Source organism: Dermacentor albipictus, chromosome 2 (assembly GCF_038994185.2).
Source record: "Dermacentor albipictus isolate Rhodes 1998 colony chromosome 2, USDA_Dalb.pri_finalv2, whole genome shotgun sequence".
NCBI classification, from domain to species: Eukaryota; Metazoa; Arthropoda; class Arachnida; order Ixodida; family Ixodidae; genus Dermacentor; species Dermacentor albipictus.
Genome location: NC_091822.1, coordinates 87155516 through 87179476, shown reverse-complemented (window position 1 = coordinate 87179476; position 23961 = coordinate 87155516). Strand labels below are relative to the sequence as shown.

The 23961-nt window shown below is 44.5% G+C and overlaps 1 long non-coding RNA gene across 2 annotated transcripts; it reads left to right on the top strand.

Moving 5' to 3' along the window:
* The first annotated feature begins 7874 nt into the window (after window positions 1–7874).
* On the top strand, window positions 7875–13551 carry LOC135900943 (uncharacterized). 2 transcript variants are annotated; one of them, XR_011512080.1, is made up of 3 exons: window positions 7875–8091; window positions 10056–10183; window positions 12233–13551. It is a non-coding gene; the product is annotated as an uncharacterized lncRNA (long non-coding RNA). The 2 variants fall into 2 exon arrangements; XR_010563987.2 differs by having other exon boundaries at window positions 7875–9087.
* The last annotated feature ends 10410 nt before the right edge of the window (window positions 13552–23961 follow it).

Sequence of the window (23961 nt, the reverse complement as noted above, 5' to 3'; positions counted from 1 at the left end):
GTCGCCATTTTAGGAAAGCAAAACCTAATAAAGCGGAGGATAAACTCGTCTTCTACAAAAGAATGAGCATCCACAACAAATTGGATAAGGCTATCAGTCTTATCCAATTCATCAAGAAGAACGACATCTTCTATCTGACATCTTCTATCAGCTAAGTTTCATCGGCGAAATGGCGGCCAATGACTCTCTCAGTGCATCCCCACCCGTCCCTTATGTATCCCTCACGCTGGCCTCTTTGTGCATCTGGAAACGTTCTTGCTCTTGGCAGCGTCAGAGCAAAGCTGCTTTGCGTTTTTTTACACGTGAGGTTACCCTCGAGCCTACTAGGCGAGAGACCCGACAGCAGCGAAAGACGCTAATGACCGAGAGAGCTGGCAAAAAAAAGCTTCCCAATAATAAAATGGATGCCTCATGCTATAGTCAAAATCGGAACCAGGGTCCTCAACGTTGTGGTTCAGCACGCGGGCGTGAAATTGCGGATGATCAAGGTAAAAAAAAACAACTTCTGAGAACGACAGTCGCCGTCATGTGGGCCCTCCGCCAAACGTCTCGCTGTGCGCTCGCCGGAGGTAACTTGTGCATTCCGTCATTTATGCCAGCCTCGCCCAACACACCCCATCAAGCCTTCCCTTGCATATTTAAAACACGGTAATGGAATGCTGACTCTACATTACCTGCAATTCACGCAAGATGACGGGAATGGTGCGCATGTGGTTTCGGAAGCTGCTGGTATCCTGGTACCAGTGGATCACACGCACATCTGGTCAAATTCACAAAACGTTTCATTCGTACGTGCTCCTCACCATTGGTCGTCCATCTGTGCTAATAATGTGTGCACTATTATGATCGCCTCTTACGAACACTTCTAGTCAAAAACATTTTCTTCAACACTTGCCCCATTTTTTTTCTTTCACTCTTGGCGTTTGAATTCAGAAATGTCTCTCATATTGCCTGGGTTATTGCACTCAAGTTTGGTCTGCCAGGGTACACGGTAAGTCTAAAACTCAGCCAATTAGATTAGCTCTGGAAGTGGTTTATGCGGTCATCTGCGGGCGTAAAAACAATGCGATCAGAGCTCTTTTTTTTCATACGGCTGTGGTCCTCACCTCAGGATTCTTGGTCACTGTGCTCCACAGCAGGCTTCCCATCTTCTACGTGGCGCTCACGTCTGCTTTTATCTGCTGCGCTGGCCTCGTAGGCGCCGCATTCGCACCAGACATTAAATGGGTGATTGTGATGCTCGGCGCAATCTACGGTGAGTATGATCCACCATTGCTCCCCCAATTTGCTGTCGTATAGTTTACAGAAAACCACAAAGTAGCAAGCGAAACCTGTGCTCTTCTTACTGCTGCCTTAGCGTCTTTTTTGTGTGGGTCTGTTTACTTTACTCAATTATGTACAGACCTAATATGAAGGCCACATCGATTGAGCTTTGGATGAGCCGGAAGGGGTAAATTAAAAAAAATTAATTCTTTCCTATTAAGTGACGAAACCACGATATGACTGTGGCCTGATGACGACAGTAGATGGCGTGACGGCGATGGCCTGACGACGATGGTATGACAAAGCTGGAACGACGGTAATAAAACAACACCGATGGTATGCCACGATGCTATCAAGATGTATGTTGTATGACGATCTATGATGTATGATAATGACAGCATGACGACAATAGGATAACGCTTATTACAATATGACGATGCTATACCGAGTACAGCGTTACGACGATTGCATGAGAGCATTGGCATGGCGACGAGTATACGGCGATGTCTGTGTGGCGACAAAGACATGACAACGATAGCTTGACGATGAAAACACCAGAATAAGGCCAGAATGAGATGAAAACTGCATGACGACGACGTAATGATTGCAGTGGCATGAAAACGGTTCCGTGATTACGAATAAATGACGACAGCATGATTTCTATGGAATAACGAATAAGGAATGGCGTTTATTGAACGACGAAGGCGGTATAGGCACGACAGCACGACGGTAACGGGATGGTGCTTTTGAAATTATATACGGTATAACGACGACAGTGGGACGGCAACAGCGTGAGTACAATGTTAGGACTTTAGGTGCATGGTGAAGCTAAAATAACGATGATTCAACGGCCGTGACGGTATTATTACCGTTAGCCGATACCTAGTGCGCCAAGCAAGTAGGCAATCTAGCTCACTGGGCCGGCATAAGAGGTAAGATAAATAGACTCAAAGTGCCTGAAGTATGCCAAGAATGCTGATCGGATGTAAAAAGGAGGGTTCAGACTTTACAGCACGAGCGAACATATAATATTGGTGTCACCGTTTGCGTTCCTGTGTTGTCTAACACCGTGTTGCAGGCTAGTATAATAATGAAGTATCAATATATGCTCTTCTCACAATGTCTCTGAAATAATCTGTCTTATCAAGATATGGCATGGTGTAGTGCCGCCAGATATCCTAATCTGGCCACATATGCTATGTGATCTCCTCACCATTCGCACACATTCTACTTCGAGCGCCGTACATGGAAACTTCAGCGTTGCGTAAGATATGGCGCAGTTACCGCATAATGTTAGAATAGCGATGAAGCAGAAAGGTGCTAGTCAAAGAAGTGCAATGCAGAGATATCCTTTTGTCAGAAATCCACGTACTAACGGGAAACGTCGTTAGTGCGGAACAAATCCCTGCGAGGAAAGCAAGCAGGACTGAAGCACAGACAGAAGGCCGATCCGCAATGAATGCGTTCGCGAAGGCTAACCATGCAGCTGCATAACGCACTCCAGGGAGTACGAGAAGCGAATAGGAATAGCAAAGTATTGAAATTTGAATGCCAGTCAGGCAGACACACGCATCCCATGGATCTCGCTGCTTATAAAATGCGATCATCAACCGTTTTCAAAGAGGTATTGTATTAAAGCAGAGCTTTCTTTCCCTCTTTCTCCCACTTTGTAGGTGCTGGCTGCAGCAGTCTTTCACGATTAGCCGGCACCGGATAGTCTGCCAAAGAACGCCAGATAGAGTCCAAAATGAGGCAGCCCGGGGCGGTAGGTCATCTTTATAGGGTAACGCGGAAGCGAGCTCCTACAAAATAGCATGCCATCCTCGTCATCCCGTGCCGTGTTAATTTTATCGCATACATTCCATTGTGAATGTTTTTCTGCTGTCATAACGTCATCATTGTTCCTCTATCTTTACTCTTTTATCATCATTGCGATATCACTTCGTCGTCATCAAGCTGTCGTTCTCACGCCGACGTCTTCGTTTCGTCGTGGTCACTCTGTCAGCTTTCTGCTCGAACAAAAACGATACGCCGCCAACTAGTGATATCAGTTGCCTCATACCGTCCTCATCATTCTATCATCATTGTTCTGCCATCTTCGTGCCATCGGGATCATGCAGTCGTTGCCAATTCGTCGTCGTCATTCCATAGTCATCATACCGTCATCGTCACGCCATCGTTGGTACACAGTCGTCAGGCCTTTGGGATTATATAGTGTCACCGTCGTCATGCCTTTCTTGTCATTCCAACGTCATCATTTTGTCCTCGTAATTTTATCTTCGCTATCCATTCTCGTAATGCCACCGTCATCATGCCGTCACTCCCACACATTCATCATCATTCCTGTGTCGTCCGGTCTTAGCCATCCCGCTGTCGTCATACTCTCAGCATCGCCATCCATTTGCCGTCGTGCCATCGCCGTCGTATAGTCATCATCCTTTGAGCATCGCAATTTCATTGGCGTCGTGGCATCATAGTCATGCGTGGAATCACCACGTTTCGGAGCGACACGTATATTCCGAAGGAGGCGTTTCCCGGGTTAAAAAAAATCAAGGTCATTCCGCCCTGCTAAAGTGGATGACCAGCGGAGTCATGAGCATCGTGGTAAGGTAGGTTCGCAATCGTTGATAGGTAATTTTCAAAGCACAGTCGGTCACACAACCGTCAACTGAAGCCGAACGGTTTGTCCACGAAGTCTCGGCGGAATCGCGCATACGCACCAGTGTAAGTATCAGCCTTCCGAGCGTGATACCTCTGTCAGGCGCCTCAATATCAGACTGAAAGAACGTAAACCATCACTTAACGATGCTCATGCTTCACATCTAGCATCGCATTGTTTTAATTTCGGTTGTAAACCTTTGTTTAAGGACAGAAAAATCCCGTCAAGATAAAAATGCCAAACTAGATGTGAAATATGGCATTTCGCTTTAGAGGATTAGGAAAGACTTGTGTTAGCCAGACACCGATATCAATGTTAGACAGCGAATTTCAATATCTTTTCAGCACGTGCGTCCATCTGAAGTAGTGCCTTTTCTTGTTTAGTTTTTGTGGCTTCCCTACTTTCTGATACGTTTACTTCAGAAATTCTTCAGACCATGTCACGTTTCTTTGCTACGCTTTTTTCAATCACTTATAGGTATTTTGATCGTTTCAATTAAGAATTAGCTGAGGGTTAGCGCTCGATCTGTCTTCTTCTAGTGTTCACCTGTGTCCTTATGCGTTAGAAACCAGGAATATGGTACTTACGTAGCTGCGCCGCATTAATCGCTTCGAAATCTGGGAGGCTTTCCACTCGAACCCGGCGCTTGCGGGGAGCCTCCTCGGCAGGCTCCTCGCTGGTTCGTGCCGCCCACCGCTTTCGCTCCCGCTCACGTTCTCCTCTGCGGTCCCGAAGTTGGGTCTCGTTAACAGCTTGTTCTGCGGCAGTACACACTACACGCAGACTCACGATACCATAGCACGCAACATACTAACTGCCGAGTCCGTTCTTTCCTCAGGCGCGGAAATGCTGCAGATGGCTGGTTAGCAACCACCTGTCGCACCAAATTATCGATGCGCGCTGCGACCACTAGCGCTTCCTCGTCACAGCCAAACTGAGCATCTGGCTAAGTCAGGAGCTGGTACAGCTGTCAAAACTTCATTACGTTTACGCTTCGCGACATCTGGGACGCTACCAATCACCATCAAATTGTTCTCGAACCAGAGTCTCACACACCGCACAAATGGATCAGTAAATGTCTGTCGAGAAAGTCCCTGGGAAATTTCGCATACGCAACATTGTGCTTGTCCAACTTACGGCGTTTTCCCTGCGTCGTTTTGCTGCATTCTTCTGCCTGTCGAGCCGTCTTCCCGTCGAGCGCGCCGCTTACGGGCAGGCTCTCAGGCACGATCTTCGCTGCTACTAGCCGCCCTTTTCCTAGCTTTCCTGTTTCTACGCCACGTGTCAGCACATGTCTTACTGGTTTGCTTTCCCTCCTCATAGAGAGAGCGTGAGTTTTGAAACACGGGCATTGAAAAGTATATGGGAGGTCAGACATATACAGCCCCGCTGTAAAATATGTCCAACTTGGCCGCTATGTGCAAGACATCTTTTTCTTGGGCGAGGAAGAAAGGGCAAGCCGGGAGCCTTTCCTCGTCTCTGGCTTGTGCGAGACAGCGGGGCGCTGCTTGAATGTGTTAAAATCGCCTGGGGCAGGAAGATTAGAGGATGGGTTAGCTCGATCTCCGAGAAATTTACATCATGTCAGTTCATACACAGTATGAACTGACATCAGTTCATATTAAACGTATTGGTTTCTTTGAACTGATTCGTGGGTTTAATGACAGATACTTTATAAGGGTTCCAGATGAGGCAACCATATTCGAGAATGGGTTGGATGAGCGATTTATATGACATTAATTTTGTTTTTGCGCAGAGCTTTATGCTCCTGCATTGCCTTTTTTTTCTGTAAAGCAGCAATATACGCTTCTTCTCTCTACGTCAAGTCCCACACACTAAACATTTTTACGCCCTTATGGGTGTGAATAGGGGTGCTTTCGGCATTTACACCCATGCCCACACCCTTCTAGCACCCTTTTCGGCCAAAGCACCCTATCACAAGGGTGGATACCACACATAAGGTGTGACTTTGCTCAAAGAAGGGTGTTAAATCGACGCCTGAAGGGTGTTGAACGTATTGATGCATAAATCTGAGTAACGTGTACACGTCCACGCATTAAGCAATGTGTGTATGTATTGCATTTTTAATGCGAAAGCGTTTCATGGCCTTTCAGGTAGGAAAGGTGGCGTTCTCCGCAACAACAATCCATACGGGACCCTGCTCATGCCAATCTTGTCATTTCCCTTGAAAGCATTCAGAACCGCGCCGCCCGCTTTATTCTCTCAAATTATTCACTTCATTCAAGCGTCACGTCCATGAAAAGAACACTAGGTGAACCTGATCTTTGGTTACGTCGCAAATACATTCGTCTCTGTCTTTTTCATAGAATATGCTAATTTAACCCTTCTCGTAAAGAAAATCTTTTCACCACACCAAGTTCTCGTCTCGCATCGACCATCAACACAAAATTGATGTGCCATTCTTCCTTTTTGCCAAGAACAGCCACTGAACGCAACCGCCTTCCCGCCTCCACAGTCTCAATTTGTGACACCACTAATTCAAGGTCGCCGTTCAAATTATCGTATGGTTTGATTTTCTATTTTTGCGCTGCATTGCAATTATTGCATATTTTCACCACTTCTTTCTGTTGTGCCTACTAGGCGTTGAATGTATATAATAAATAAATAAAATGTGAAGTCATCACCGTCTTTTATGACGTCAGTAGTGATACAGAAGGTAGTAAATACAACAACGTTAAGTATGAGCAATTATGGGTAAATAATGTGAAATAATGTGAATAAGGGTGGAATAAATTGCATTAAGGTTCGTACAAACTATAGCACGGTGGATTACGGGAGATTAAGGTAGAATTGTGAAGAACACGTGACAATGTATGAACTAACGTATCATGGTCACGTGACAATTGCAAGTGTAGATGCGTGAAGCGATTAAGTTTTCCCATTCCTAAGTGACTGTCGATATTTCTTCAAGGATTGTGATGTTACTGGCATGACGGCCACTCCAAAAATGTATCATCCAGAAAAACAACGCCCTTTCACTTACACTTCCATTATCATTATTTTTCGTGCTCACGGGAATATTAACATGCAATTAAACACTTCTAGAAAAACTGCAGTAGCAGAGCGAAAACACGAGAGCAACTTGCGCAATTCTGCACTAATATTTCGGTGCCCTTAATAGCCCAACAAAAAGTGGTGAAATGGAAGAAGCTGTTTGGATACATTGCTGAACAAACAGGGACGTGCTGTTGGACGAGCCTTTGCTGTACAATGGCATCAACGTACAATTTGCATGGTGAATCCATAAAGAAGACTTATAGAGGCGAGATCACGTTGGAAGTTCTCAAACCCGAATTTCCACGTACCTTGCCTAATTCTTTCAGAGGTTTACTAAGCTACTGATCTGCTTTCTAAGTGCACCCTCAAATACAGCTTGTAAGGCTGAGCCTATATATTAAGGGCTGGTGTCGTCAACGCTGTAATTTCTTATCCAGAGCATACGCACTTGCAAACGCAGTCTTCAGTCTCCTCATGAATGTTTACGCGTCGCTGTCACACGACCAAGATGTGAGCGTCTTTATCGAGCCATGATATCGCTGAAACTACGCTGTGACCTCGCAAAGTTGCTTCGTTCGGACGCAGCGAATAATCTAATTGCACCAGCAGAAGAGCGCCGATCGTCTCGCTCACGGTCCCGATTTGTGTACTGTACCCTCAGTGATGCAGCACAGACTGCGCCCCCCACCCCAAAATAAAATGCCCGGCACAAAACGTAGTAGCAACTACCCGCCTCACCGCTCTAGTTAGAGACCACAACGAAGCAGCAGCAAACAGGCGGCCATGCGAGCAAGCAAACCTGTCAGAATAAACGTTCAATTTGCGCGGCCGCCCCATGCCCAATGAAAAGCGACCGGAAGTGACGGCCGACGCTCTACCATCACTTCGGCGTGTGGCAGGACGGGAAGGCGGAAGCTGCGCCATCATGCTCGTTTTCGCGTGCGTTCGCGTCGCGCGCTGTGCGAAGTAATTTTAAACGTGTGATTAGTTTTGCGCGCGGGGTAGAGAAAGATGTGGCCCATGCTTTGTGTATTACTCGTGCCGCACTTCAAAGCAAAGCGTTCGTACGCACTGGAAGATGGATCCACGAAGGCTGAAACGAGAAGTTGCAACGTGCCGGTCGATAGTACTGGCATGATGGAAACTTTCAGGCAAGTGCCCGTTTATTTGGTATTTGTTTTGTTCGCTTTAGAATTATCTCACTGTGATCTCGTAGCATAATTCATAATTCGCTAATGTAAGAGCAAGAGCAGCTGCACTCCTACTAGGGCAAGTTAACTACCTCGATCCCGTCCCGTGTGACTAATGTTTGTCAAATTTACATCGGGCGTGGTGCGCCTGCATAGTTACGCTTTGTTTCTCAGCGCTTGAATGTTCATTGATGTGATTCTCTTGTGCGTTCAGCGCGGCTGCTTGTAATGCGGTCGTTCGCGCTTCAGTTAAATGTGGTCGACCACTTTTGCGTCGCGTAGAAAAGGACTGGCTTAGCCACCTTTCGAAGGAACCGGCGCGGTATTGGTTCTCACTGATGCGGTCGCGTGCTGCTGTTGCTGCTTGCCGGACGCCTTCAGCATTTTATCGGCTCGCTTTGTCTGTGCGTGTGCGCGTGCTCGCGCTCGGCTTGATTTGTGTGTGCGCTCAGCTCAGCTCGCTTTGTGTGTGCGTGCGTGTGTGCGCTCAGCTCAGCTCGCTTTGTGTGTGTGTGTGTGTGTGTGTGTGTGTGTGTGTGTGTGTGTGTGTGCGCGCGTGCGTTCAGTACATGCCGGTTTGTATGGGCCGGCGTGTTTGCGCGTGTCTAGTGCGTACGTGTTTTGTGAGTGTGTTGTCTGTGGGTCGATGTGTGTGCGTGCACGTGTTAGCGTGTCTGCCTGCATGCATGTATGTGTGCTTGTTTGTGTTCATCAATGTGCGCGTGCGCGCTTTTGTGTCTGCGCTTTGAGAGTGCGTATACTTGTGTGTGCGTGTGGATGCGTTTTGTGTGCGTGCGTATGTATTGCATGAGGCCGGTAGAGTTTTGCTCGCAATAAAACTCTTCCGATTTGGTGCAGCGAGTGTTCCCGCTTGAAAGCCGAGTTTGGTTTCAAGCCACCCTGGACAACTGCTGTATGAGGCGCCGTTTCTCGGGAGGACCAGTGGGAAGGCGCCAAGTATACGCTTCGTCCTTTTTCCTCCCATGCCCTAATGAATCGATATCCTTGTTTTTTATTGTGAAAGGAACGTTACATACAGAGCATAAATAAATGATTAGGAAATCTGGTAGTGTGTTTCGCCATTACAATAATTCCGATCTTAAAGACGTGGATTTCCCATTAGCCCACATTTCTTTTGATGCAGACAACCGCTGAAATTGTTAGCGGCAGGTTATTCGAGACGTTCTACGTATATAGCAATTGTCTTCAGGAGCTTTAATGAATATTGAAAATTTGAAGTGTTGTGCTTTAGAGGTATCATATGTAAGCTTTAGGTCTCCGGGTAATTTGCATGCCCTTCAAGAGCTGTCGCCTATAGCCCTATTGAAATTCGTAACTACAGTTTGGAGCACTGGGGAAGCTAGAAGGCTTGCCCTGGCTCTCGAGAAAGTGTTTAAGCTGGAGGTGTAGGTTGAGGAGTTTGGGGTTGGTAACACAAAGGATTTTTTATGCCTTAGCAGTAGGAGTGACACAGGATAAAAAAAATGTATGTGTGTCAAGCACAGGAAGCTGCTCATGTGGTAGAAGCATGTGTGCGTGTGTGTGTGTGTGCGCGTGTGTGTGTGCGCCCATGCATGCGTGCATGTGTGTGAATTCTCTCCTCAAAAGGGAGTATGTGTGTGAGCTATTTCATTGCTGGTCTGTTTGCCAAGAATTGGAAGAAAACACAATAATCAATTTAACTTGAAATAATAAACTTCAAAGCATACTGGCGTACTGGCGACAGCAGCATACAAGCATGCAGCTGTGTGACAATCTTAATGCATGACTGCAACATCTGGAAGGAGGCTTGCTTCAGTAAGCAGCACAAAGTCCATATTCTTGGCTTTTCTCGTGCAAACCAAAACGAGGCTCATTGCCAATGATCTTGTCTTTTGCTCTAATAGCATTTGTTTATCTTGTACTTAGAGCGTTGTTTCTCGCAGGTCATGCAGATGGTAGCAGCGATTTCACAATGCCCAGCCTTGGCGCCCACCATCAAGAGCAAGCCACTTGCTTTCGCCTTCAGACAGATGGTTAACGTCTTCTTGAAAGCGGTTGAGAAGACAACATTGTAAGTAGATATAGTTGTGTAGTGTAATATAATAAGTCAAGTTATAATTTAAAACTCGGGCTCCTTGGCCGCCTAAGCTTGATATGATGTGCAGTTGTCGGTGGTTGTAAATATTGCCGATGGTACAGTGCATACTGCAGGTATGACTGCTGATCCAAAGTATACATTTGCATTTTCTTGATGGTCTTTCATAATGAGGATTTTCTTTGTGCAAGAATATTCACAGAATGCCGGGGCATTCTAGCATCATATTCTTTATTGTGCATTAACTGCTAATTTCGTATGACCTTCCTGCTACCAATTTATTTGCAGGAAAGGAATATTTGTTTACTCTCTGCAATGAGCTTGTTATTTGCTCATTGCATTACACTCTTCTACCTTTAATTTATTCCCATACAATTATCAAAACCTTAAAATTTCAGCTGTTTTTATTTTGAATACAATATCAAAATCAAAATGCACCGGATTGCAATCTAGACTGCACGGGATTTGAAGAAATTACAAGAAACCAGGACCTCTCGGGAGCGTTAAAAAAACGTTTCCGCAGGTAATGTGCCTAATTATACTGAGCTAGCTGCTCACGAAAATTGCAAGCATATTTCATTTCACATAGTTTTGCAGGATATAGCAGGCCTATCATAGTCTCTGAGCACAACCTTACCTCATTTGCATCATGAAAATGTCTCATGCTTAATTTGGGACAAGTTTTGAAAAATGAATGTATCATAATTTTGAAACTACACAAAGTATTGGTTGAGGCTAGACAGTTTTCAAACAACTTGACCATGTTGAACTTAGCCATTACAGACGGAAAAAAAAACATGCACAGGAGCACTCATTCAATGAAATGTGATGCTTGTGGTTATTTTTCACATGCAAAATGTACTTTTAAGCGAGAGAGGGCAGGTAGCCAATTTACAACCATTGTGACTCATGCGGATAGTAGCAACACAGGATGAGAAATGGTTGTCTCTGAGGTTCATTGAATATGTGAAAACTCATATACAGTACCCTCCCCCCTATGAGGGGTAACCGTGCAATATGTTTTGGGCAAGAAAGACGATTGTTCTAGGAGACAGGAAATTTCAGGCTCTAGTTGAGAGGCTACAGAAAGAAGGACCATGTAAATAGTCACAGATTAACATAAGCTGCATCGGAGTGGCATCACAGTTTAGAGCATGAAGTGGGAGCATGAGGAAGGATCATAAGCTTAAATAAGGGAATACTACTTGTCAGTGCATTGCCAAGCTAACCCATTGAAAGAAGGGGGCGTGCTCTAAGAAAAATAGTTGACAACACATGCTAAGTTTTCGAGGAAAGTATGCCAAAATGCCCATTCTTACTAAATTAGTAAATAAGAAATACACGATAAATTTTAGGATTCAGAAAGTGTCTAATAAACCGCATTGGAGAGTTGGATATTGTTGGGCTGGATGCATGTATTGCAGGGCAAATAAGAATGCCAGTGGGGATTCCCTCATTTTCATTTTGTGTGCACTCTCTGTAAAACAGTTCTCTTTGTCTCCTAGTGTAATAATGTTGTGTAAAAACAGTCATTTTTTAATGCCTTGTGCATTTCACTCTTAATGTGCAATATCCCGTAAGCTTCTCACCTGCAGTACTTATAAAGTGTAATGCAGATATATTGCAGATTTCATAATGTCAATTTTGTATTAAGGTAACATACACACTCTTGGACAAATGTCTGTTGTTGAGAGATGTCATTGGTAGTCTTTAAACTTTATTCACTCTTATTTTCTATGGTGAAAAGGCTACTGTAAATTTATGTTTTTGCTGCTGTATGTGCCTTGTGTTCACAATGACACAGTGGTTTAGCATTCACAGTAAGATGCAATTCCTTAATTTGCAAAATAGAAACTTCTCCTACCTTTCACTTGTCTTGCCCAGTTGCCTGAGCGGTGCATTCTGCCCAGTCACATTAAGTTTGCTACTTTGAGGAGCTTGTGGCTTTATCAAATTTTCCGCAAAGTACATGTGTAATTGCACGGACTGAATTCTCATGATTCTCTTCTTATTTTGCTAATGCAGGCTGCAAGATTCCAGCAATGCCATGCGCTGCATTTATTGGTCAAGATGCTCAGAGAATGGAGTCCCTGCACCTCGTGGTTAACCGTGAACATTTCTTTTTCTTTTGGAAAGCTAAAGGCCATTTGCTGCATCACTTGCATTTTTGCAGCTCAGATGTGTACTATATTTTTCTAATTTTGAATCAATATTGGCTATTCAGTATAAAAAATGACGTACAGCGTGAAGGACAAGGACTGCGAGAGACACACTCCACTGACTTTCAACAATATTTTATTGCGTTGCCACATCGTATGTGTATACACAGAGGGGTCATGCGCAGAAAATGAAAGCCAGACACAAGGGGTGTTCTAACAGCAAGTCATTGTAAAAAGAACATGGTCACTTTAAAAAAAAAAAAAAACATCACAATTTCTATCTGTTTAGATACAAAATTTCACTAGGGGTCAGCGTGATAGAGGGGGCACTAACGCACACACTACCCAGTTTTCTGGTGAAATCAGCTTCAATAATTTACCGGGTGAGCTGTGTCTCGCTAAAACTTCCGTATCTTAAAGAGGGGCATGCAGCCGCAGTCCCGGCAATGAATGCCCAAGTGGCCTTGAACAGTGTTATGGACGTTGTTATAGTGCTCTCTTAAACGATCATTTAGGCGCATGCCTATCTGTCCAATATATTTACTGCCTCAAAATGGGAATTTGGGAAACCACATTCATTGCACACATCGCAAAACGTTTTCTGTGCTCGGCAGAGCAACTCTGACGTGATTTAGGCACGTTTACACACTTACAGAGCCTTGCCAGCTTTTCCGGGGCTGAGAAAAGGACTGTGATTTCTGCAGGTCCCCTAATCTTTTTTAGCCTATGGGAGACATCATGAACATACGGTAGCACTGCAAACCTGTGTCTTTCAACCGGCTGGTTCCTTGACCGAGCGTGCTCATCATGTTTTGTGCACTTCAGAAGCTGTTCCGCTATGGCTGAAATTAAGGCCAAAGGGTAGCCAACCCAAGAAAGGCAATCAGCCTGTGCAGCAACGCTATGTTGCATCTCTTGTGAGCAAGATTTATTGAGGCTGTTAAGGAGGCAAAGCTTCACAATATCTCATTTGACTTTGTTGGACAGACAGGCAGGCGCCTAAACAATCATTTAGGAGAGCACGATAACAACGTCCATAACACTGTTCAAGGCCACTTCGGCATCCATTGCTGGGACTGCGGCTGCATGCCCCTCTTTGACGGTACGGAAGCTTTAGTGAGACAGGTCATCCAGGAAACTATAGAAGCAGATTTCACTAGAAAACTGGTTAGTGTGTGCGTTAGTGACCCCTCTATCGTGCTGACCCCTATTGAATTCTTGTATCTCAACAGATAGAAATTCTAATGTTTATTTTTTTCAAAGGACGATGTTCTTAGTACAGTCACTTGCTGTTAGACACCCCTTGTGACTCATATTCTGCGCATGCCCGCTTTTGTGCAAATATACTCGATGTGGCAACGTAATTAAATATTGTTTGAAGTCAGCGCAGTCTGTCATCTCTCGCAGTTCTTGTCATTCAAGCTGTACGTAATTTTATCTCATTAATTGCAAACTATCCCAAGGAACTACCCTTGTTCAGTATAATTATAATGTTTGATATGACCATTTGCTGGCAAATGTTAACAGTGTGATATTTAACTTGATCTTTTGCATGACTGCCTATGCCTGTGTTCTTTTAGTAACCAGAGTATGGCTAATTTATTAAACCATATTTGCTAATTTGCATGCTCACATGCTATAGCATGCCTTAATCTTGAATTACTGCATCTAAGTGCAAATAATTTAGAAATTTACTATGTATTTTAAAACACTGTCCACATTTTGTGCTCAGCAAAATCGTTTAATCAACAGTGGTTTGTTTTTATCAGGCCTCCTGCTGCACTTTGCACCCAGGCACTAGTAGATGTGGAATATGCACTCTTTTGATTTATAGTAAGAAAAGAACCTATTTTCAAACTGCATATTGTATATGTACCAGTGCCTTAGAGTTACAAAACAAAAATTTATAGAAACTGGTATTGTAGTTAGAAAAACCGCTACACAGCACCTTTAGCCCAGAGAACTCTCGTTTCACAAAAGAGGACAAACTATGTAGGCACTAAAAAATTCTACGTATTTTTTGTGCTCAAGTAATCTTGTTGGAAATAGAAAATTAGCAATAAGGCTCCTGGCATAAACCTCACTTAAAGCATGTCTATGCTTGGAAAGTATTGTTTCAGTCTGAAAAATGTTGGCCAGTTATGCTTTACATTGACTTTCCAAACTTTTCATAATGCTTTGCGATTACATTAGTGTACAAAATAACAGGTGTCTTTCTTGTGCGTTTGCTCTGCGTTTCAATTGCTTCCCTAATTCACCTTTGCAATATGCCTTTTTTTAAGGCATCAAAACTTGAATTTTCGTTCACTGGAGCCTAATACTAAAAATTTATTCCTTTATGTGACCCAAAATACTGCGAATCAACCCAGGCTCTTTCAGTGCCGCTATACATAGTTTCTTCTCTAATAACAGATCTGATCATATATTTTAGGTACAGGCGCCCAAATCTTTAACTGTTGTGCGGGAGCGACGACTTTTCCGTGCGTCAGCGCCGTTTGACGGGGCGAGGCTGGAAACAGTCTGAGGCTAAGCGCTTGCGGACAAAGCACGCTCAGCTGGGCCCATCGTCTACTAGGCTGTTTCCAGCCTCGCCGCGTCATACGGCGCTGACGCCTGGAAAAGTCGCCGCTCCCGCACACCAGTTAAAGATTTGGGCGCCTGTACCTTTGTGGGGAATGTACATGTTCTTGTACTTACCGATGTGTTTGGTGATTGTGCATGTTTATATTTCATGTGATTTATGTATATGTTGTACTCTGTATTGCAGCATGCAATAAATATATTTGCGTTTTTTTTTTGAAAATGCAGCATATATCTTACCAGTCTGTGTTGCATGTTATTGGGATATGGAAATCGTGATAACCTTGGTGTTGATATACATGCTCAAAAGTGTCCAAGTTTGCTAGGTTGTATTTGTGCAGCGAAGACAGGTTTTCCAATATACACCATGAATTACTAATATGTAATGTGATCCACACGTATAGGTGTTGTGTATGCCCATCGAAGCTTCAAGGCCGGCTGTTCGACAGTGCGTTTTGTAGCCGAACTTGAACCTTCTGGCACACGCAGTAGTTGCGCGTGGATCGCTGTACATAGTAGTAATTGAAGGCGTGTACTGCCGAATCTGCCTTCCATACACGCTAGAAATAAAAGGGTCTACACCCTTCCAACACCCACACAGATGGGTGTTAATTTGGAGGAGCAGCCTTACACCCTAAATTTATTTTGCTGGACACCCTTCCTTTAGGGTGCTATAGTGGCACCCCAACTGTAGGGTGTAGACAACAGCACCCTTAGGGTGTTCGTCTGGCGACAAACTGATTTACACCCTTAAGGGTGTTAAAATGTTTAGTGTGCATTGTTCTGCGCTGTTACTCGTTTTCATCATAGGTGTACCAACCTGTCCAAGTTAGCATGGTAATACAAAAGAGATCGCATAAAATTGATTTGACGGCTCATTTTCACCACCTATTACGATATTCCCTTACGCAACATTTGAGCGCAGCTCTATATGTAACACCTTGTTAGAAACACATTAAACCCAAATCAAGATCGTGCAATTAAGTGAGCCAGTTGCGTCCTTGCCTGCGAATGATAGCTTCATTTCAAGTGTACACGGACGGTTTTGGACGTCTAAGCTTATCCAGCGCAGAGACGTTTCCGAGGCAAAGGCCATGGCTAATAACGCAGAAGCAAGGCTGCTTCAGTGTGCAATTACATGCATTACTGCGTAAACCCCTATAACCATATCCAGTCATCACTGCCTTCTTAATTAAAATGTCATGCAATTTACAGAAGATATCAATACAGCATGACATTTGTGTTGCTGTATCTTCTTTTTATTAGATTGTAAGATGAAACTGCTTAGTGATAAATTCCACGATTCGATTTAATGGCACGTGTGTGCAGGCTCCCCAATAATTCTACTCAGTCGAGCTCACTTGGACTCATGCTGAGCCAACATTCTATTTCGCCGAGTTTGCTCTCACTCAGACAAAATTTTACTCAAGGTGCACGCGAACTCAACTTCACGGGTCAATCCAAGTCTGAGTGAGCTGATCGAGTCTTGAGTGAGTTCACCGACATGTGTATACAATACATGCCATTCAAATTGTGAATGAGGCTTTAATATGCATTGCATAAATGTCCGTGTTGCTACGGGTGAAAATGAGGACAATTTCACACTTAGCAGTTCGTTTTTAAAAATTTAATTGGCTGTTGCGTGAAAGGTACTCCTCATGTAGATTCGAAAATTTCAATGGATCTGCATCGTATTTTTACCGATACTGCTTACTATTTTCGCCATTACTCAGTGGCCAACATCTGCAGATTTCAACAGAAAGTGGAATAAATGACTGTGCTGCAATATACTTTAAAAAACGCATTCATCGCTGCAACTACAACATTCAGGACACCATACAAACACATGCGCATAATGAACGCACGAATGCTAAATTCACGTGCACACCGAATCGCACTGCGGCCGAGTTGGCCGCCATCTGTTGTAAAAAAAGAAAGGAAGAAAGCACAGGCTAATACCACAATAAGACCGTGCATGATTATGCCGCTTGGCGGATCCATGGGCTATAGCATAAACATACGTGGAACCTAGAAGTTATCTGGATTTAGCAGCCAGGAACGCTGTTGAATTTAGCAGCTGGCCACTCAACTACTTAAGTATGTTTAATCCGTACCTGCACTTAGGTACCCTTTTATTGTTTTTATGTTATAGTTTTAATTTGGTCTCATGAAAAATTTCACAGTGCTTCGATTCTCGAACTTGCAAAACTGAAGTTTTCTTTCATAGTTGTTCATGATGAAAACTGATATAAACACTTAGAGACATTGTCAATGCCTTACTTTTTTGCTCAGAAGTGCGTGTAGTATGCTATTGCCATTGCAACAGCATTTCAACAACAGGAAAAAGAATCAGTTTCCCCTGTTTTGAGCAAAGTGTTAATACAGACAATTCAAGTAAGCAGAAAATTTTGCAGATACAATCCGTTCCGGACTACCAGATTTGATTGTACGTTGAGTCTTTTATTGCACTTACTAATTTTGGTTGAATAATCTAGTTTGAAATGACTTCTATCAACGTGCTAGCATTGGCCTAACACAAGTTCACTGCATGACTAGCTTAATAAATTGGTATGATTACTTTAATTTCCAGTGAAGCGACCAAAACATTTGCTCCAATTGCATATGTTTTTGGCAATCTGGGGTTTTCAGCTCCACTTTCAGATAATGTACACGCATGGCAACGAGATTGGCTGATAGTTTCCACAGCTTCTTATTTTAAGTTTGCCACTAGGAATGCAAAATTCTAGCGCTCTATTTTGTTATTAAACAAACAAATGTGCTCATAACAACGTATTTAGTGCTTGCCGTGGGGCTACGCCGCAGTACGTACTTCACCACATGGATTTAAGTTGTTTTGGTACAGATTCACGGTATACTAACCGTGCGAGACCAAGTATGAGAAAGCAGACGACGCGCATGTCTGTTAGAATGCTATGATGCTGCGTATACAAGGGACTGCAACTCCTAAAAAACTGTGGTGTCGGCTTTTACGCCTTTAGAAATATTCAAAGAGGACCTCTGTACCTAACTATAGCACAGGCACCATGATGGAGGAACCAGGCTAGCTGTAAGATTGAAGTCCACAAACAAATTTACTGTCACGTTCAGTAATGACACAGACCATTTTTTGTTTCGTCGAGGAGCACACGAGAGATTTTGGGGTCGGCACTTGTATCTACTTTTGCTGCAAGAATGTGGGTGGAAGTAGGTATAGCTTATGCACAATTACGAGCAATATACGCACATTTCTTCATATGCTGACGCTAAGCAGGGCTAGCGCGAGGGTCTTACTGAACATACACGACGACTTAGCTGCCGCGAAATTCATAATACGCCACATACGATATGTAGCTATACAGGCTTATGGATAGGTCGCGATCACGTAGCACAAGCAGAACGTCGCGGACATAAAAGGCATACGATACAGAACAGAGCGCTGAACTAGAGTGGTTGCTTGGGCTAGTTGGTAATTCATGATCAAAAATAACGTACAGCGCGAAAGACAAGGACAGTGATAGACGACGTACACAGCGCTGACTTCCAACAATATTTTATTGCGTTGCCACATCGTGTGTATATATACAAGAAGAGGCATGCGCAGAAAATGTACGACAGTGACATGGCGTGTTCTAACAGCAAATCATTGAACTAAGAACATCGTCACCTGAAAAAATAAGAATAAAAATTAAGCATTACGATTTCTATCTGTTTAGGTACATGACTTCACCAGGGGTGAGCGCGATTGAGGGCGCACTAACTCAAATACTACCAAGTTTTCTGATGAAATCAGCTTCCACAATTGCCCGGTTGAGCTGTGAGCTGTGGCTTGCTAAAACTTCAGTATCTTCAAAGAATGGCACGCAGCCGCACTCCCGGCAATGGATGCCCCAGTGGCCTTGTACAGTGCTGCGGACGTTGTTACAATGCTTTCTTAGTCGATCGTTTAAGCACCTGCCTGTCTGTCCTACATATTTACTGCCGCAAGACAGGGGAATTTGGCAGACTACATTCGTTGTGCACGTCACAAACCATTTTCTGTGTCCGACAGAACAACAACTCTGATGCGATTTAGGTGCGATTACATGCTTACAGAGCCTTGCCAATTTTTCCGGGGCTGAGAAAACGACTGTGATTCCTGCACGCTGCCCAATTTCCTTTAGCCTATGGGATACATCATGCAAATATGGCAGCACTGCAAACCTGCGTCTTTCAGCCCGCTGGTTCCCTGATTGAGCGGGATCATGACGTTTTGTGCGCCTCAGAAGCTGTTCCGCTATGGCTGAAATTAACGCCAAAGGGTAACCAGCCCAAGAAAGGCGATCAACCTGAGCAGCAAGACTATGTTGCCTCTGGTGTGGGCACGATTTATTGAGGCTGTTAACGAGACATAACTTTATAATACCTCGTTTAACGAGTTTTGAGTGTGCGGAGTTAAAGGGCACGAGTGGCTTCTTACTTCTAGGTTCGAAGCACCAGCACATATGTTTGCTAGCAAGGCTCAGCCTGAGATCTAGAAAGCACAACGAATCATCCATGGGGACCTCATGCGTAAGTTCTAGAGGCTCCAGCTCTTTCTTAAAGATAGATCTCCAAGACTTCAGAAACAGCAGGCTCAAAAGAGGGATAAGTGCAATCAATAAATTTCAGGTAGTCGTCCACAAACCTGCACACCTTGACAACAGGGGATGCGGCTAGGTGACCATGAATATTGCGATCATGATGAGCTAGATAAATATCACTTAGTACGGGCGCCAGAAATGATCCTATACAAACACTATTCCTTTGTATGTAATTTTGTTCATTCCATGAGATGTAAGTTGATTTCAAGTAGAAGGTGAGCAATTCAAGAAAGCCGCTAACATAAACACCTGCAGCATTCTGAAAGCCAAGTGATCCAAAGTCATCAATGCATTGTTCAACAACCAGAAGCAACTTCTCATGCGGAAGTGAATAGTACAGATCTTTGACGTCGATCGAGAACATCTTGAGTCCCTTTTCATATTTTTTAAAAACTAAAAAAAATGGCTGTGGCTTAGCTAAGGTTAAGCCCAGGATGCGAAGCATACTAGCCTTTATTTTAACGCGACAGCGTTAAGGAGCTCATGTCGCAGAAAAGCCGGTGTCGTCGGCGTCGGCTCAGGCGTGCGGCGCTTGCTCAGGCGCACATTTCGTTGTCGCGCCGAACGCTGCGTTGCTCGACGCTCACCGCGTCCGATGCGGGGGACGACGCCGCGAGCGACGGCGCGAGTTGGAGCCCCGTTTCTCCTCTGTCGTGACGTCACGGTGTCACGTGGTATTGAAGGCGACACCGCCGCGCCTGAGGAGCTGGGTTGAGCTCTCGTAATATGCTTCGCATAAAAACTGAACGACCAGCTGCGAACATCCGACTTGTCTTGTCACACTGAAATTTTGGTACCACGGTTGCGCACTCAAAAGCAAACGTGAACTTCAAAGCGTTTTTAAATCACGAAACACGCATCTCATTTGTTCATAATAAATATATAGGTCAACAATATCATAACTAACTTGTTTTCATCATTAAATGAGAAAAAAAATTATGCGGCGCATGCCACAAAAGCTGACAGCTAGCCACATTGGGCGTCGCACCAGCCGAGCATTCCAAAAATCGAGTTGCGACACGTGTGACTTCAGCGATTTCATTCTTGCTGCCGTCGCAGCATGCGAAGCAGCTTTTTTATTGCTTTACTTATTGTCCGAACTTCGCTAAAAGGAAAAGAAATATTCAGTGATGATGAGTCTCATAACTGTTCCAGTGTAGTTACAATCACGACAGATTCAAATAAGGTCGTATTTACTTCTTTAACTGCAGTGGTAAAAAGTGCGAACAACGGAAACAAACATTCCGCCACCGCGGCTTACGGCAGCGGCTAACACTAAGGCTACGTTCACACTTGGGAAACCGCAAGCGGACGGAAAAGCCAAAGCGGCCGGATAATCTTTTTCGCGCATGTACAAAACGTTCACATTTGTTTCTCGCCACTGCAGCGGAAATCACTTCCGCTTTCGCCCACATCTATCTAGTTTGCGTACGTTTGTCCGCGTGGTGGCACTGTTCATCACACTATTTCAAGACACACGTTCATTCATTGACCCATCAGTTACTAAAAGCTACCATTTCGCGCAACTGCGCGTGTTGTTTTTAACTTTCGTCTACCTTGGAAGATAAACAAGACATAGTTTCGATAGCTTTAGCTAGTTGCTTTTCCTAAATATAGACAATGAGCAACGGAAAATGTTGAATTTTACGACCGGATGTTTACATGCGATTGCACCTTCCGGTAAAGCGGAACGTCTTTCCGCTTCACCTGGGCGAAAAAATCGGTCCGAGACCGATTTTTTCGCCGCCTGGTTTTCCGCTCATTTCTCCGCCTAGGCGGGCGGATTTTGTCAAGTTTTTTCCGCTTCCGCCTGCTCCAAAACCAAGTGTGAACGCAGCCTAAGTGCTGCGGTTTTCAATGATATAGTCGGACATCCAAGGACGAACTGTTAACTAACATCTTGTTCATTCTCAGAGAACGTTAGTTGAGCTTACTGTTCTCAATGATATATCTGTTAAGCGACGACACTGCCATGTAAACAAAAATAACTTGCTCAATGTAGTCCGGGCATCGACGCATTGCTGAGAATGTTTTAGCGGATGCTTCTCTCCCGTAATATTCATCTGTGGAATGCACTAAAATATTTGCGGCTTTAGTACGATGGGGAAGTGCTGGCTATCGAAATCCACACGACTCGTGTCACCGCTATGCGGTAATGATTAGGCAAAGGGGGACAAGTATTTTGTTTGTTTTTTACGATAATACCATGCTATGCTAGTACACTAATGAAGTGTTTTGCTAGGTTGGGACAGCTTATTATATGACACCAGCGAGGTTAACAGATGTCATGCTAACATATGATACTCAATCTGCAACCAGTACCGCCCCGTGTTCCAGCACTATCTAGCGTCATACCTTTGAAGCCAGTGCCTATCCTAGCGTATCCCCGCTTAATCCAATGTGGACAGCTTCTACTGGGAGCGCACTCCAGTTTCGCGCGTTAGCTGATACTGCTCGCAGTAAAAGTAGTGCGCTTGAAGACACTGAAACAAACTGCCCAATGTTCCCAGTATGGACCAGTGCACTTTAAGGCACTGAATACACTGGTGTTTGTTATAAGGAGGCTACTGTTGCACAAAAAATTGCACTTGCTTGACGATTACGACCAGCTTCTGAATATTCAGTGAGCACGTAGCACTTCTTCAAAGCTACATCTTCTCATTTAGTGAAAAACACTTTTATGAATCTTGAGTGATCGTGACCTTACGAGCTACATTATTCCCCTTTTCATACAAGCAATACCGTGGTGTCTTGGAAGACACTGAAGCACTACCATATTACCAGCGTTACATGCCAAGGGGTGTGGGTACCCTATGTCACGGACCAAAATGCAACTGCTTGATCTTGTGCTTTTCATGCAAAGGCATTGCACTACGACTTTTGGGTCTGGGAAAATGGTCCATTGTTGGTGAATTGGCCATAATGTGTATTTCATTGCCTCTTTCATCGCATCAAATAAATTGTCGAAGACGGCTGTCGTGATGACTTGTCCTCTAGCCTAGAGGACATCATAAAGGGTGCACTAGAGGCTGCTACACATTCGCTTCCGAGAACGTATACACGCACCGAATATGACATTGAGCTGGAGAAGCTTAGTGCAATTTCACGCTGTGCAGAGCGACGATACCGGCGCACGGAATCTGTACATTACTTCAAGTTGGCCAGAAGAACTAAAAAAAAAAAAATTCAGCGTCGCATGAACAAACATGCATTGCAAAGATGTAAATCATTCTGCGAGTCTTTGGATCCCCGAAGAGCTTGGTCTCACGTATGGAGAACTGTTCCTGGTCTCCGTGGAACCCCTCAGCAGCGCCACCCTTTTAAGTCTTTGGCCCTTCCCCAACAATGCAGCGAGATTGGCGCGACTGAAGATTTCTGCAAGAGGATTATTGGCGAAACTAGTTCCGCTGGAAGATCGACGCTCCACCACTCATCGATTTTACGTGGCCCCCGCATTGACAGTCCTTTCTCCATGGACGAACTCGAAGCTGCACATGCCTTGTGCAAGCGTTCATCTTCACCAGGACCCGATGGTCTAACCTACCATGCCCTGCATAATCTTGGCGAAGAGGCTCGGAAAGTGCTCCTGATCTTGTTCAACAGCTCCTGTCAGACAGGTACGGTTCCCCAGGAATTGAATACCAGTCGCCTAGTTCCGATACTCAAGCATGGCAAGTCGCCTATAGACTTTGCATCATACCGACCAATTGCGCTGGCCAGTTGCATCGGAAAAATTATGGAGACGATAGTTCTAGCACAGGTAGAATGGTGCCTCGAGCATTACCAAGTATATCCAGATGCAGTGGCCGGTTTCAGGCGTGGCTGTTTTTTCATAGACAACGTTATCGACTTGGTCACGTACGTCGAGCACCCGAAGTCCTGCAAAAGATTAGCTGCTGCCCTGTTTCTGGATGCTAAATTAGCGTACGATAACGTAACGCACGAAGCGATTTTCAACACCTTAGAGGCCTTAGGACTTGGCGGCAAGGTCTATTTCTCGAGGAGTAGCTATCTACGAGATTATTTAAGAGATTATTTTTTGTACTTACCCCGGATGGCCCGACCTCCCAGCATTATAGTAACGTGGGGTGCCTCTGGGCCGAGTACTGAGCCCAACGCTCTTCAGTACAACACTCACTGGTCTCGCCGACATCCTGACATGCACCGTTAGGTTCTCCATCTATGCCGACGACATTTGCATTTGACGACATTTGCATTTGACGACATTTGCATTTGACGACATTTTGCATTCGTCCGGTGTAACGTGACTGCAGCTTCGCGCGCGGCTTCAGATGGCGGCCACATTAACATCATCCTACCTTCGAGAACAAGGACTTAATATATCACGTTAGAAGTGTGCAGTGGTGGCATTTGCCAGCAAATCAATGTCTCCATA